This window comes from Arachis stenosperma, chromosome 4 (assembly GCF_014773155.1).
Source record: "Arachis stenosperma cultivar V10309 chromosome 4, arast.V10309.gnm1.PFL2, whole genome shotgun sequence".
In the NCBI taxonomy this organism is placed as follows: Eukaryota; Viridiplantae; Streptophyta; class Magnoliopsida; order Fabales; family Fabaceae; genus Arachis; species Arachis stenosperma.
In genome coordinates this window covers 111,620,572-111,633,799 of record NC_080380.1, presented here as the reverse complement: position 1 = coordinate 111,633,799, position 13,228 = coordinate 111,620,572, and the positions used below count along the sequence as shown (strand labels likewise).

At 40.6% G+C, this 13,228-nt stretch overlaps 1 non-coding gene across 1 annotated transcript; it reads right to left on the bottom strand.

Annotated features, from left to right (window-relative positions):
• Positions 1-1,387: 1,387 nt before the first annotated feature.
• On the bottom strand, positions 1,388-1,495 carry LOC130978824 (small nucleolar RNA R71). Its single transcript, XR_009086436.1, has one exon. It is a non-coding gene; the product is annotated as a small nucleolar RNA R71 (small nucleolar RNA).
• Positions 1,496-13,228: the final 11,733 nt, after the last annotated feature.

Sequence of the window (13,228 nt, the reverse complement as noted above, 5' to 3'; positions counted from 1 at the left end):
TGTTCTCTTAACTTGGTTTTATTCTTCCATGTTCTTTGTTATGTTCAATTTTGTCATTCAGATACTTTTATGATTAATTAATGCAAGGATTATTTCTTTTTAATTTAATTTCAATTCCAATAATCATGTCTTCTTTTAATTCCCTTTCATGTGCCATGGATTCTTTATTTACAATGCGTGAGTAGTTTCATTACTTGATGGAGAATTGATTAAAAGGAACTCTTGAGTTGGAAGGATTGAAGAAAAAAATTTGTAGTTGGGTTAATTGTTGGATTGCTATCCTGTCACCAACGCCAATCCCCTTGAACTAAGTGGGTTGTAACTCGTGAACAGATCTGGCATTCCAACTTGTTTGACTTTCCCTTACCTAGTAAAGGATAACCAAACAGAGTAACCATTAATTATAAATCAATCTTAAAAATCATTCCATCAATGATAGAGATTCTAACCAATCAATTCCCAGTCAAGGCTTTTATTATATTATTTAAATTCCTCAATTAAATCCCATTTACTTAGCTCAATTTTTGGAATATCTAATTAATAAAACAGCACTTTTCTGCAACTCGTTGGGAGACGACCTGGGACTTAAAACTCCAGTAATTTTAATTTAAACTTTCTGTGACATATTTCTAAATTGATAGGCAGATTTTCGGTGAGTTAAGAACTATACTTGCAACGTAACCATTTTAATAAATTTTAATTCACCAGCTTCTGCACTCCATCAATTTTGGCGCCGTTGCCGGGGAGTTGCAATAGAGTGCTAATTTTATTAATTAGAATTTATTTACTTGCATTTTATTTAATTTTGCTACTATGAGCTGCATGTTTCTTCTGTCAAATGACACGTTCACTTCCTGATCCGCGCTTGCTAATATTCGATCCTGAAATTGAAAGAATAATTTCACGAATAAGGCGAGAACAGCGTAGGTTAGTCCGCTCTGAGGGCGGATCTGAAAGTGAATCTGAGGAAGAAACCAGCCCCCGTTCTACTGATTCGGTTGTTTTACGTGCAGAAAACATGGCAGCTAGAAGAGTTACCATTCAGGAGGAAGGAGCTCCTGATTTTACAATGCAACCATTTCAAGCGTATCATCCAGCGGTAGCTACGGATTTTGAAATAAAGACCGCACTGCTAAATTTGATGCCCAAGTTTCATGGCCTACCTGCTCAAGAGCCTATCAAGCACTTGAGAGATTTCCAGGCAGCCTGTTCTACTGTCAGGCGTGATGGCACTGATGAAACTTCAATTCTACTGAAAGCTTTTCCGTTATCTCTTGAGGAAAAAGCAAGAGAGTGGTACTACACTCAACCTTTAGCAAATGTATCCAACTGGGATACACTCAGAAATGAGTTTCTGGAGAAATTCTTTCCATCTGAAGTTACTGATAAACTGAGAAAGGATATCTCTACAATTGTTCAGGATGACAATGAGACTCTCTTTGAATACTGGGAGCGCTTCAATAATCTTCTGGAAGCATGCCCCCACCACATGATTGACAAGATCTTGCTACTCAGCTATATCACACAAGGTATGAGGCCCCAAGATAAGACCACATTGGAAAGTGCCAGCAATGGGTCTATGAAAAAGTACAAGACCACTGATGAAGCTTGGCAATTGATCAGTGATTTAGCTGAATCTACTCGGAACCACAGACAGAAGCAAGGCAGTTCAAGGGCCGTTGCAGAAGTATCTTCTGGCATAGAGACTGCTGCTCTAAATCGAAGCATCTGTGAAATGACCAACCTGCTGAAGCAAATGCAGTTAAATCAACAAGCTCAGCAAACTCAACCGCAGCAAAACCAACAACTAGTTCCACAAAGAATTTGCGAAATTTGTGCTGATTACAGTCATTACACTAATGAATGCCTGCAGCTCCAACAAGAAGACAACATGGTAGCATCCACTCACAACTTCTATGACCGCCCCAACCAAGGGTACAATCAAAGTGGAAATAATAACCATGGATGGCAGGACAATTCAAACCAGAATTGGAAGGACAACAATAATAGGGGAGTGGTGCACGAATTTGCAATCCGTACAACTAACCAGCAAGTGCACTGGGTCGTCCAAGTAATACCTTACGTGAGTAAGGGTCGATCCCACGGAGATTATTGGTTTGAAGCAAGCTATGTTTATTTTATTATTCTTAGTCCGGATATTAATTAAAATTATCAGTTGGGATTATTAGATTGGAAAAATGAAAGAGAATAAAATCGTTACTTGTTGTGCAGTAATGGAAAATATGTTGGAGTTTTAGAGATGCTTTGTCCTCTGAATTTCTGCAATGTAATATTCAACTCAATTGTTTGTAAAGCACGTCTACGGCAAGCTGTATGTAGGGTGTCACCATTGTCAGTGGCTACCTCCCATCCTCTCAGTGAAAACGGTCCAGGTGCTCTGTCACAGCACGGCTAATCAGCTGTTGGTTCTCGATCATGTTGGAATAGGATCCATTGATCCTTTTGCGTTTGTCATCACGCCCAGCAGTCGTGAGTTTGAAGCGCGTCACAGCCATTCAATCCTTGAATCCTACTCAGAATACCACAGACAAGGTTTAGACCTTCCGGATTCTCAAGAGTGGCCGCCATCAATTCTAGCTTATACCGCGGAGATTCTGATTAAGGAATCTAAGAGAAGCTCATCCAGTCTGATGTAGAATGGAGGTGTTTGTCAGGCACACGTTCATGGATTGAGGGAGGTGATGAGTGTCACGGATCATCACCTCCTTCATAATTAAGCGCGAATAAACATCTTAGATCGGACCATACACACGTTTGAGTGAAATAGAAATAATTGCATTAATTCATCGAGACGCTGCAGAGCTCCTCACCCCCAACAATGGAGTTTAGAGACTCATGCCGTCAAAGTGTATAAAATTCAGATCTGAAAATGTCATGAGGTACAAGATAAGTCTCTAAAAGTTGTTTAAATAGTAAACTAGTAACCTAGGTTTACAGAATATGAATAAACTAAGATAATTGGTGCAGAAATCTACTTCTGGAGCCCACTTGGTGTGTGCTGGGGCTGAGACTAAAGCTATCCACGAGCTGAGGCTTTTCTTGGAGTTGAACTCCAAGTTATAACGTGTTTTGGGCGTTCAACTCCGGATCATGACGTGTTTCTGGCGTTTAACTCCAGACAGCAGCATGTACTTGGCGTTCAACGCCAAGTTACGTCGTCAATTTCCGAATAAAGTATGGACTATTATATATTGCTGGAAAGCCCTGGATGTCTACTTTCCAACGCCGTTGAGAGCGCGCCAATTGGACTCTTTTAGCTCCAGAAAATCCATTTCGAGTGCAGGGAGGTCAGAATCCAACAGCATCAGCAGTCTTTTTTCAGCCTAACTCAGATTTTTGCTCAGCTCCCTCAATTTCAGTCAGAAAATACCTGAAATCACAGAAAAACATACAAACTCATAGTAAAGTCCAGAAATATGATTTTTTCCTAAAAACTAATAATATTCTACTAAAAACTAATTAAAACATGCTAAAATCTACATGAAATTACCCCCAAAAAGCGTATAAAATATCCGCTCATCAGGGAGGCAGAGATAATCAGGGAAATCAGAGGTGGAATAATTACAACAACAGGCAGCAAAATCAACCTTACCAAGCACCTCACCTGAGGCAAAACCAAGGACCATCGAACAATCAGCAGCAAACCTCTCAATTTACTCATTCTTCTATATCTTCCAATGAAGATTTATTACAAGCTTTTGAGAAAAGACAACTGGCCATGGAAAATACCATCGTGAATAGTATTAATGCCAGTCTGAATGGTTTCACCTCTACTCTGCAAGCTTTTATGACACAACTTGGTTCAGCACAAAATTCCAGTAACCAACCTTCAAGCACCACTGGAATCCCTTCTCAACCATTACCCAATCCAAAGAGAGGCATTAATGCCATCACCCTGAGGTCTGGAACCATACTGCAGGAGAGGAATCAGGAGGAACCAAGCTCACCAGAATACGCCTCAGCTGAAGAGGTGATAGAAATCGAAGATGTTGAAGAGGAAGAGGATATACAGGACATAGCTGAAGAAGAGATAGCTTAACCACAGGAAGAAGCACAAAAAGTTGCAGGCACCACAGAAAACACTACTCCCATTCCATTTCCACAACTTGCAAGGAAGCCTAGGAAGCAGCTGGAACCTGATCCTAAAATGGTAGAAATATTTAAAAAGGTTGAGGTAACTGTTCCCCTTTTTGATGTTATTCAGCAGGTACCTAAATATGCAAAGTTTCTAAAAGACTTATGTATCCATAAAGACAAAATTAATGAGTTAGAAACTATTCCTTTAGGTAGTTCTATATCTGCTTTAATGGGAGGATTACCTGAAAAATGTAGTGATCTAGGTCCTTGCATAGTTAGTTGTACTATTGGTGGTGTAGTAATTTATGATTGCATGTGTGATTTAGGAGCATGTGTCAGTATAATGCCTTTGTCTATATATGATGTTTTAAGGCTCCCTGATGATGCATAAACTTGATATGCTACGATTTTAGGAAATTGCACGAACGGCAAAATTCCTTCCGGCAAGTGCACCGGTTATCGTCAAGTAAAAACTCACAATAGAGTGAGGTCGAATCCCACAAGGATTGGTTGAATGAGCAATTCAAATTAGAAGTTTGTTTAGTTGAGCGAAATCAACTTTTGGATGTGAATTGCATAAAGTAAATGTGGCAGGAAACGTAAATTGCAAGGAATTGAAATTGCATAAACTTAAATTGCGAGAATTAAGGTGCGAGAAAGTAAATTGCTGAAAGTAAAAGGGAATTGGGGTGATTGCATGAATTGAAATTGCAGAATGTAAATAGAAAGTGTAGATCAGAAATGGGGAGTTCATTGGGTGTTAGGAGATATTGAGATCTCCGAATCAAAACATTTTTATCTCTTCCTCAACCAATGCATTCATTGAATTTTGCTTGGCAATCTTATATGATTGGATCCCAATCCCTTGGCTCACCAATTCTCTCTAAAAACAAACAAATTCCCAATCCCTTGGTTTAAATGTTCATAAGAAGAGATGATGCTCGATCACTGATTATACCACACAGTTTCATGAACCACAATTTGGTAGGATTACATGTCACAATATCCATCCAAACCCCAATCCAATTCACTGTGAGAAAGCTTCTCTAGCATGAATCCATCATTCCTTTCCCAAGGTTCCGAAGGATTCCAATTATGGGTAGTTTCTTTCCCAAGACAACTACCCAATGGAATTAGATCGAGAAGCTTTCTAACAAAATTCAAGAGAAAAGATTGAAGAAGAAGATAAAAAACTATTATTGATTCATTGAATTACAATAGAGCTCCCTAACCCAATGAAAGGGATTTAGTGAGTCATAGCTCTGAATTCAATTACAAAATATGAAAAGTAGCAAAATGATCAAAAAGTTCCCCCCTCAGGGGCTGGATTCCCCTTCAATCCCCCTCCTTTCTTTAAATGCAGAAACTAAGGCCTTTAAATAGGCTCCCTAAATTACAAAATGAAAATGAAATTAAAAGCAAATTACAATCAAATGAAAATAAACTATTCTAGATGATTCTTGTGGCCTTGATTTGGTTTTGTTGATGGGCCTTGCTTGCTTGAAGGGTAGAGTGACATAATTGATCCAAAAGGATAATGATCCATTAAACTACACTCAAACGTTGCACCCCCCTTTCTTGAGTCGTCACTTTGTTCTCTTGTCAACCTTGCCAATTTGATGCCAAATATAGACTATTATACCTCGTTGGAAAGCTATGGATGTCAGCTTTCTAACGCAACTAGAAGCACCTCAATTGGATCTCTATAGCTCAAGTTATGCTTGATTGAAGGTGACAAGGTTGCTGGTTGGTTTCACAGCGTTTAAGCCAACGTTTAAGTCACTTAAACGTGGTCGAAAATGCCAATTTTGGGAGCTCAGTTGCATTGTCCACCCCATACTTCTATACATCATTGGAAAGCTCTGGATGTCTACTTTCCAATGCAACTGGAAGCGCATCATTTGGAGTTCTACAATTCGAGTTATACTCCATGGAAGGTGAAGAGGTCAGCTGGCCTGATTGCATGTTGGTACTATGCTCTTCTATGCACATTACGGGGCTGTTTTCTCCCTCAATTTTTAGTATCCACCATGCATGCTATATATTCTTGGAAAGCTCTAGATGTCTTCTTTCCAATGCATTTTTAATCACCTCATTTGGAGTTTTGTAGCTCAAGTTATTTATGTTTGAAGAAGGCATGGTCAAGCTGTTCCATATAACACGTTTAAGCTCCAGTTTAAGCTTAAACTGGAGCTTAAACGCTGGCACTCCCTGGAGGCACAAGCTCGAGCACGTTTAAGCTTCAGTTTAAGGTTAAACTGGAGCTTAAACATGGAAATGCAAAACGCAACCCTGGAGGAGAATGTCGAACACGTTTAAGCTCCAGTTTAAGGTTAAACTGGAGCTTAAACGTGGAATGGCTCCCTGATGCATTTTATTTCTGGCGTTTAACTTCCAGTTTAAGGTTAAACTGGAGGTTAAACGCCACTTTCAGCCCTTTCCTCAGCTTTCATGATTTTGGCGTTTAAGCTCCAGTTTAAGCTTAAACTGGAGCTTAAACTCCACATGTGATGTTCAAGCTTCCTTTATTGATTTTGTTGCTTCCTTGCCTAGCCTCTTCTTCCCTGAAATCATCCAAACAACTGCATCAAAGTCTTGCAAAAATTCATGAGAATTCTTCCATTCATAGCATTCAAGGAATATAACTAAAAACTCATGGAATTTGCATCAAAATCTTCATGTTTGAATGATTTAAGACAAGCATGACTATTTGGCCCAAATGATTACTTAAGGCTCAAGAAAATGCATAAAACAACTAAAAATAAAAGAAAAAGGCTAGTGAAACTAGCCTAAGATGCCTTGGCATCACTCCCTCCCTTAAAAAGGTCGGCAGCTCATTTTGTGTTAGCAGATAAAAGCATTATTACAGTGGTTGGAGTTGCTGAAGATGTTTTGGTGAACATTAAAGGGCTCACATTTTCCACTAATTTTTATATCTTGGAGATGCCCCATAATGATTCAGATAAGCCATCATCAATCCTACTTGGAAGACCATTCCTGAAGACATCAAAATTCAAATTGGATGCTTTTTCAGGGACATACTCCTTTGAAATAGATGGCCGCATAGTAATCTTCAATCTGAATGGAGTCATTGACAACCCTCCAGAAGATCGTTCTATCTTCCAGTGTGATGTCATAGACGAAAGTGTGGCTGAAGTTCAAAAAGAAGAGTTTGAAGAGAGGCACACTGGACAAGGTCCAAGTGTGGGGACCCTCTTAACTGACAATGAGAACACTTCGCCATTTTCACAAGCCCCAGATAACCCAGAGCCTGCCCATGATCAAAAGTTAGAATTGAAACCTCTCCCTCCACATCTCAAATATGCTTACCTTGAGGATGAGCAGAAGCTTCCGGTTATTATTGCAAGAGAACTGACTTCTCAACAAGAAGAGCAGTTACTTGATGTACTGAGGAAGCATAAGAAGGCAATTGGGTAGAGTTTGGTAGATATAGTGGGAATCAACCCTCAAGTATGCGAGCACAGAATATTTTTAGAAGAGGGAGCAAGACCTGTCCGTCAACCGCAAAGAAGATTGAATCCCACCATCTTGGAAGTTGTCAAAAAGGAAGTGACCAGACTATTGGAGGCAGGTATCATATATCCCATTTCAGACAGTGAATGGGTAAGCCCAGTACAAGTGGTGCCCAAGAAATCTGGAGTCACTACAGTGAAAAATAAACATGGAGAGCTCATAGCAACTAGAGTTCAGAATGCTTGGAAAGTCTGCATTGATTACAGGAATCTCAACCAAGCTACTCGTAAGGATCACTACCCACTTCCATTCATTGATCAAATGCTGGATCGCCTGTCAGGTAAATCACATTATTGCTTTTTAGATGGTTACACAGGTTATTTCCAGATTCATATAGCTCCTGAGGATCAGGAAAAGACTACTTTTACATGTCCTTTTGGGACCTATGCTTATAAGAGAATGCCCTTTGACTTGTGCAATGCACCAGCTACTTTCCAAAGGTGCATGATGAGTCTTTTCTCTGATCTTATTGAGGACTGTATGGAAGTTTTTATGGACGATTTTAGCGTTTATGGTGATTCTTTTAACCTTTGCTTAGATGGATTATCTAGAGTATTAGATAGATGTATTAATACAAACCTTGTATTGAATTTCGAAAAATGCCACTTTATGGTAAAGCAAGGGATTGTATTGGGACATGTGGTATCTAATAATGGCATTTCTGTAGACCCAGCAAAGGTGAATGTTATTTCTAGTTTACCTTACCCCTCTTCTATGAGGGAAGTCCGTTCATTCCTTGGCCATGCAGGTTTCTACAGGAGATTTATTAAGGGCTTTAGTAAGGTGGCACTTCCCTTATCCAGATTACTACAAAAAGATATTGAGTTCGAGTTCAGTGAGGATTGCAAACAAGCATTTGATAAGCTAAAGACTGCTCTAACTCAAGCTCCAATTGTGAGAGGACCCGACTGGAGCCAGCCATTTGAAATCATGTGCGATGCTTCCAACCATGCAGTAGGAGCAGCGCTGGCTCAGCGTGAAGGTAAGAATCCTTTTGTTATTGCCTATGCATCTAAGACTTTAGACACTGCCCAGTCCAATTATACTACTACTGAGAAAGAGCTACTTGCTATTGTTTTTGCTCTGGATAAATTCCGGGCTTATTTACTTGGTACTAGAGTAGTAGTGTATTCGGACCATGCAGCTCTAAATTATCTATTGGCTAAAAAGGAATCCAAACCAAGACTTATACGTTGGAAACTGCTGTTACAAGAATTTGATTTAGAAATCAAGGATAGGAGTGGTAATCAAAATTTAGTAGCAGACCACTTGAGTCGCCTTGAACATATTAAGGATGATTCTACTCCTATAGATGATAATTTTCCTTTTGACAACCTGCAAGCAGTATCTGAGGTAGTCCCTTGGTATGCACCTGTTGCTAATTATTTAATTAGCCGCACATTTCCTCCACATTTTTCTAAACATCAAAGAGACAAGCTGAAAAGCGAGTCTAAATATTATATATGGGATGACCCATATTTATGGAGATGTGGCGCTGACCAGATAATTAGACGTTGTGTACCTCAATCAGAATTCCAGTCCATTTTAGAGGCTTGTCACTCATCTGAGAGTGGAGGACATTTTGGCCCTCAACGAACAGCTAGAAAGATCTTAGACTGTGGATTCTGGTGGCCTACTCTTTTTAGAGATGCTGCTGAGTTTTGTAAATCTTGTCACCCATGCCAGAAATTTGGTAACATATCCAAGAGGGATGAGATGCCTCAACAATATATGCTTTTTTGTGAAATTTTTTATGTTTGGGGCATTGACTTCATGGGTCCATTTCCAAATTCTAGTGGATATTTTTATATATTGTTAGCTGTAGATTATGTTTCCAAATGGGTAGAAGCAATTCCTACCCGCACTGATGATGCTAACACTGTTGTTTCCTTTGTGAGAAACCATATTATATGCCGCTTTGGATCACCATGAGCGATCGTGAGCGATCAAGGCACCCATTTTTGTAACAGGAGACTAACAGGATTGATGAAGAAGCATGGGATAATCCATAAAGTTGCAACAGCTTACCATCCCCAAACTAATGGGCAAGTCGAGGTGTCAAACAGAGAAATTAAACGTATCTTGCAAAAGATAGTAAAGCCTCACAGAAAAGACTGGAGCATCAGACTACAAGATGCACTGTGGGCATATAGAACAGCATACAAGACACCCATTGGGATGAGTCCCTTCCGCTTAGTTTATGGAAAAGCTTGTCATCTTCCAATTGAAATCAAACACAGAGCCTTCTGGGCAGTTAAAGAGTGCAACATGGAAATTGAGAAGGCCGGAGCTGAAAGGAAGTTGCAACTGGAGAACCTTCGCCTAGAAGCTTATGAAAACTCCAAAATATATAAGGAAAATATGAAAGTTGTGCATGATTAAAACATCAAGAAGAGAGAGTTCCAACTTGGAGATTTTGTTCTCCTTTACAAATCTCGACTGAGGCTCATGCCCGGTAAGTTGAGATCAAAATGGGAAGGTCCATACAGAGTAGAGAAGGATGAACCGTACGGAGTTTATCACCTAAGCCATCCTTCAAGCTCTAAACTTATTAAGGTTAATGGACACCGCCTGAAGCTGTACCATGGCGAGAAGGTGCAGAAAAGCAAGGAGCTTGAGATCTTCCACCTGAAAGATCCCCACATAACAACAGATTGAGCTAGTGGAGCGTCCAACTTACGGACGTTAAAGCAAAGTGCTTGGTGGGAGACAACCCACCGCGGTACGATCGTTCTTTTCTTCCCTTTTAGTTTTTCTTCTTTAAATAACTCTTCTCTTTATTAGTGCTTTTGTGTTCTTTCAATTACATGTCTTTATCTTTCCTTTAAAAAAAAAAATTCGCCGCGCGACGCAATCGCACCAGCGACGCGTCCGCGTGGCAGGGGGAGTAAAGAAAAATAAAAATGAACAGAAAGTTACGCAGGAGCAGCGTTGGAGTCGTGCCAAAGGCACAAATTATCCCACGCGACCACGTCGCATGGAAATTATGGCCTCCAGCACGCGGTCGCGTGCGCTGCATTTTCGACGTAAAAGGATGCACAATGCCATATTGTGCGAGAGTGGTGCTAGATTGGTGCTGGAAGCACAATCCTTGTCATGCGACCGCGTTGCCGACGCGGCCGCGTCAATTATTTTCTGACGCACACTCACGCGATCGCGTCACCCAATTTTGACAATTAAAATGAATCGAACAGAGAGTTGTGCTGGAGCGAGGCTGCACTCGCGCCAGCAGCGCAACATGGGTCACGCGACCGCGTGACTGACGCGATCGCGTCATCTTACCTAACGCGCACCCACACGAACGCGTGCCTTCCGCGGCCGCGTCGCATGCGCCGCACAGCTCAACCCAATAGCCAAATTATCTTATCTTTCTCTCCTATAAATCCTACTTTTTCTTTTCCCCCTTCTTTCTTCTTTCTCCCTTCCCCCTTCTACCTCACCTTTCACTCTCTCTCTCTCTCCCCTCCATTAACAAGGTTTTACCTTCTTCTCTTTTCCATCATCCTTATTATATTATATATATATATATTATTATTTTCTTTTTCTTTTCTTTTTCTTTTCAAATCATTCTTTTTCTTTCTTCTTCTTCTTTTCTTTTTACATGGTGTTAGAAACCTTTTGAGTCATTATTTATCATTATATGCTTGTGGATTATTGCAAATTGTTTGACAATTATTTTTCTCCTATTTAAGGGATTTTTTGCATGTTTCTCTTCATATTTTCTATACCCTATTCACCATGCATGCTATATGTTTGTGAAAAAGCTCATGTGGCATTATGCACTTCTCTATGTTGCTATACTATTCAATGCTTGCTTTTCACAACTTTCCCTTGTTATTTTATTAATTAGATTTAATTGTCAATACAACCGTGATAGTTTGTTACAAATGGTAATCTAAACTGGACATTGTATGTTTGATATATGCTACTCATGCCTTTGCCTGCATGCCAATAAACCTCTTGCATTCCATTGTCCTACATGCACTTGATATATTTCCATTAATGTGCTTTTCACATGTAATCCGGACCATGTGTTAATGCTATTTATCTTTATTGTGCATTGACTATCACTTACAATCCCCTCTTCCTTGCTCTATCTCTTTGAATTTAATTTCCTTTCTCTTCCCTTCTTTCAGGATGGCCACCAAGAACGGAAAAGAGAAAGCTACTTCCAAACCACCAGCAAGAATAGGAACTAAAAGAGCATTAGTGGCAGAGCCTTCTTCAACCGCAGTCAAGCCCTCAACAAAAAGAGTTAAGAGGATAATAAAGGTTGACGACAAGGATAAAGCCTTTCCAGCAAAGGACACTGCGTAATTTCCCAATCGCTACTGTGAGCAGATGTTCCCTATCCTAGCAGAAAGGAACTATAACAATGAATACCTTCTTATCCTCCCGTCCAATATTGCCACCTTTGTTGAGCCGCAAATTGAGCGAAGACAATGGGGTTTCCTACGGAGACAGCCAAGGCAGGTCAATCTTTCTTGGGTAGTTGAGTTCTACTCCAACTTCTACATACCGACCCTGCAGTCTGTTTATGTCCGGCAGAAGCAAGTCCCCATCACAGAAGAGGCCATTCAGCAAGTTCTGAGTCTTCCCCCTATTCCAGCAGGAATGGACGCTTTTCAAGAAGCCACCCTTCAGCGCCAGAGATACCAATTTGACTGGGACTCCGTTCTCGGAGTCATCGCTTTACCTGGCAGCCGTTGGATCTACGGATACCACCGCAACCGCCCTAAGGGAATCTTGGCTTCCGCACTTACCTTGGAGGCTCGCGTATGGGCACAGATCATGTCCCATTATGTCTTTCCGAGCACTCATGAGTCCTCCTTCACTGCGGACATGGCTGTTCTACTATGGTGCATCCTTACAGACCAACCTCTGAATCTCTCAAGACACATCCGGAATGCTATGGAGCTTGTACAAATTGCGGGCAACTTACCTTTCCCCGCCTTGGTCTCAAATCTTGTCTCAACAGCCGGAGTCTCCTGCAGAGCTGGGGACACCAAAGCCATGCTTCCATGGGATGATCAATATGTCCCTAACGGGAAATACCTTAGATTTTCAGCAGCCACTACAAGCCAGCCTACTGAGCCGGTTGAAGATATTCCTTCTTCAACACCACAAGCATCTACCACTAAGAAATTGCTCCAGCAGATACTTGAAAAGTTGGATCGGCATGAACAGAAAGCAAAGATGAGAGAACGCCGTAACGAGCGCCGATTCAAACACCTCAAGGAGCTACTCAAGGGATGCTTCAGAGACTCAGACACCCCGGACTCCACTTCTTTTACCAGCACCGGGAGCCATGATGGTCCCGACTGTGGAGATACTGTCACCAGCCCACCCCTGTTCCTGACAGATGGCACCGAGGACGGTGCAAAGCCTTAAGTGTGGGGAGGTCGGTCAGTACCTGACTTCCGGAGGTAAATTCTCTTCTCTGACACCAATAATTAGGATATTTTTAGTTAGATTTTTCTTTCTTTTATAGAATAGAATAAATTACATAGGTTAGGATAGTTGCATGCATGTTCTACTTGATTAAAAAGACAATAAGTTTCTTTTAAAAATCTATCTTTGGAACAAAATTTCACTA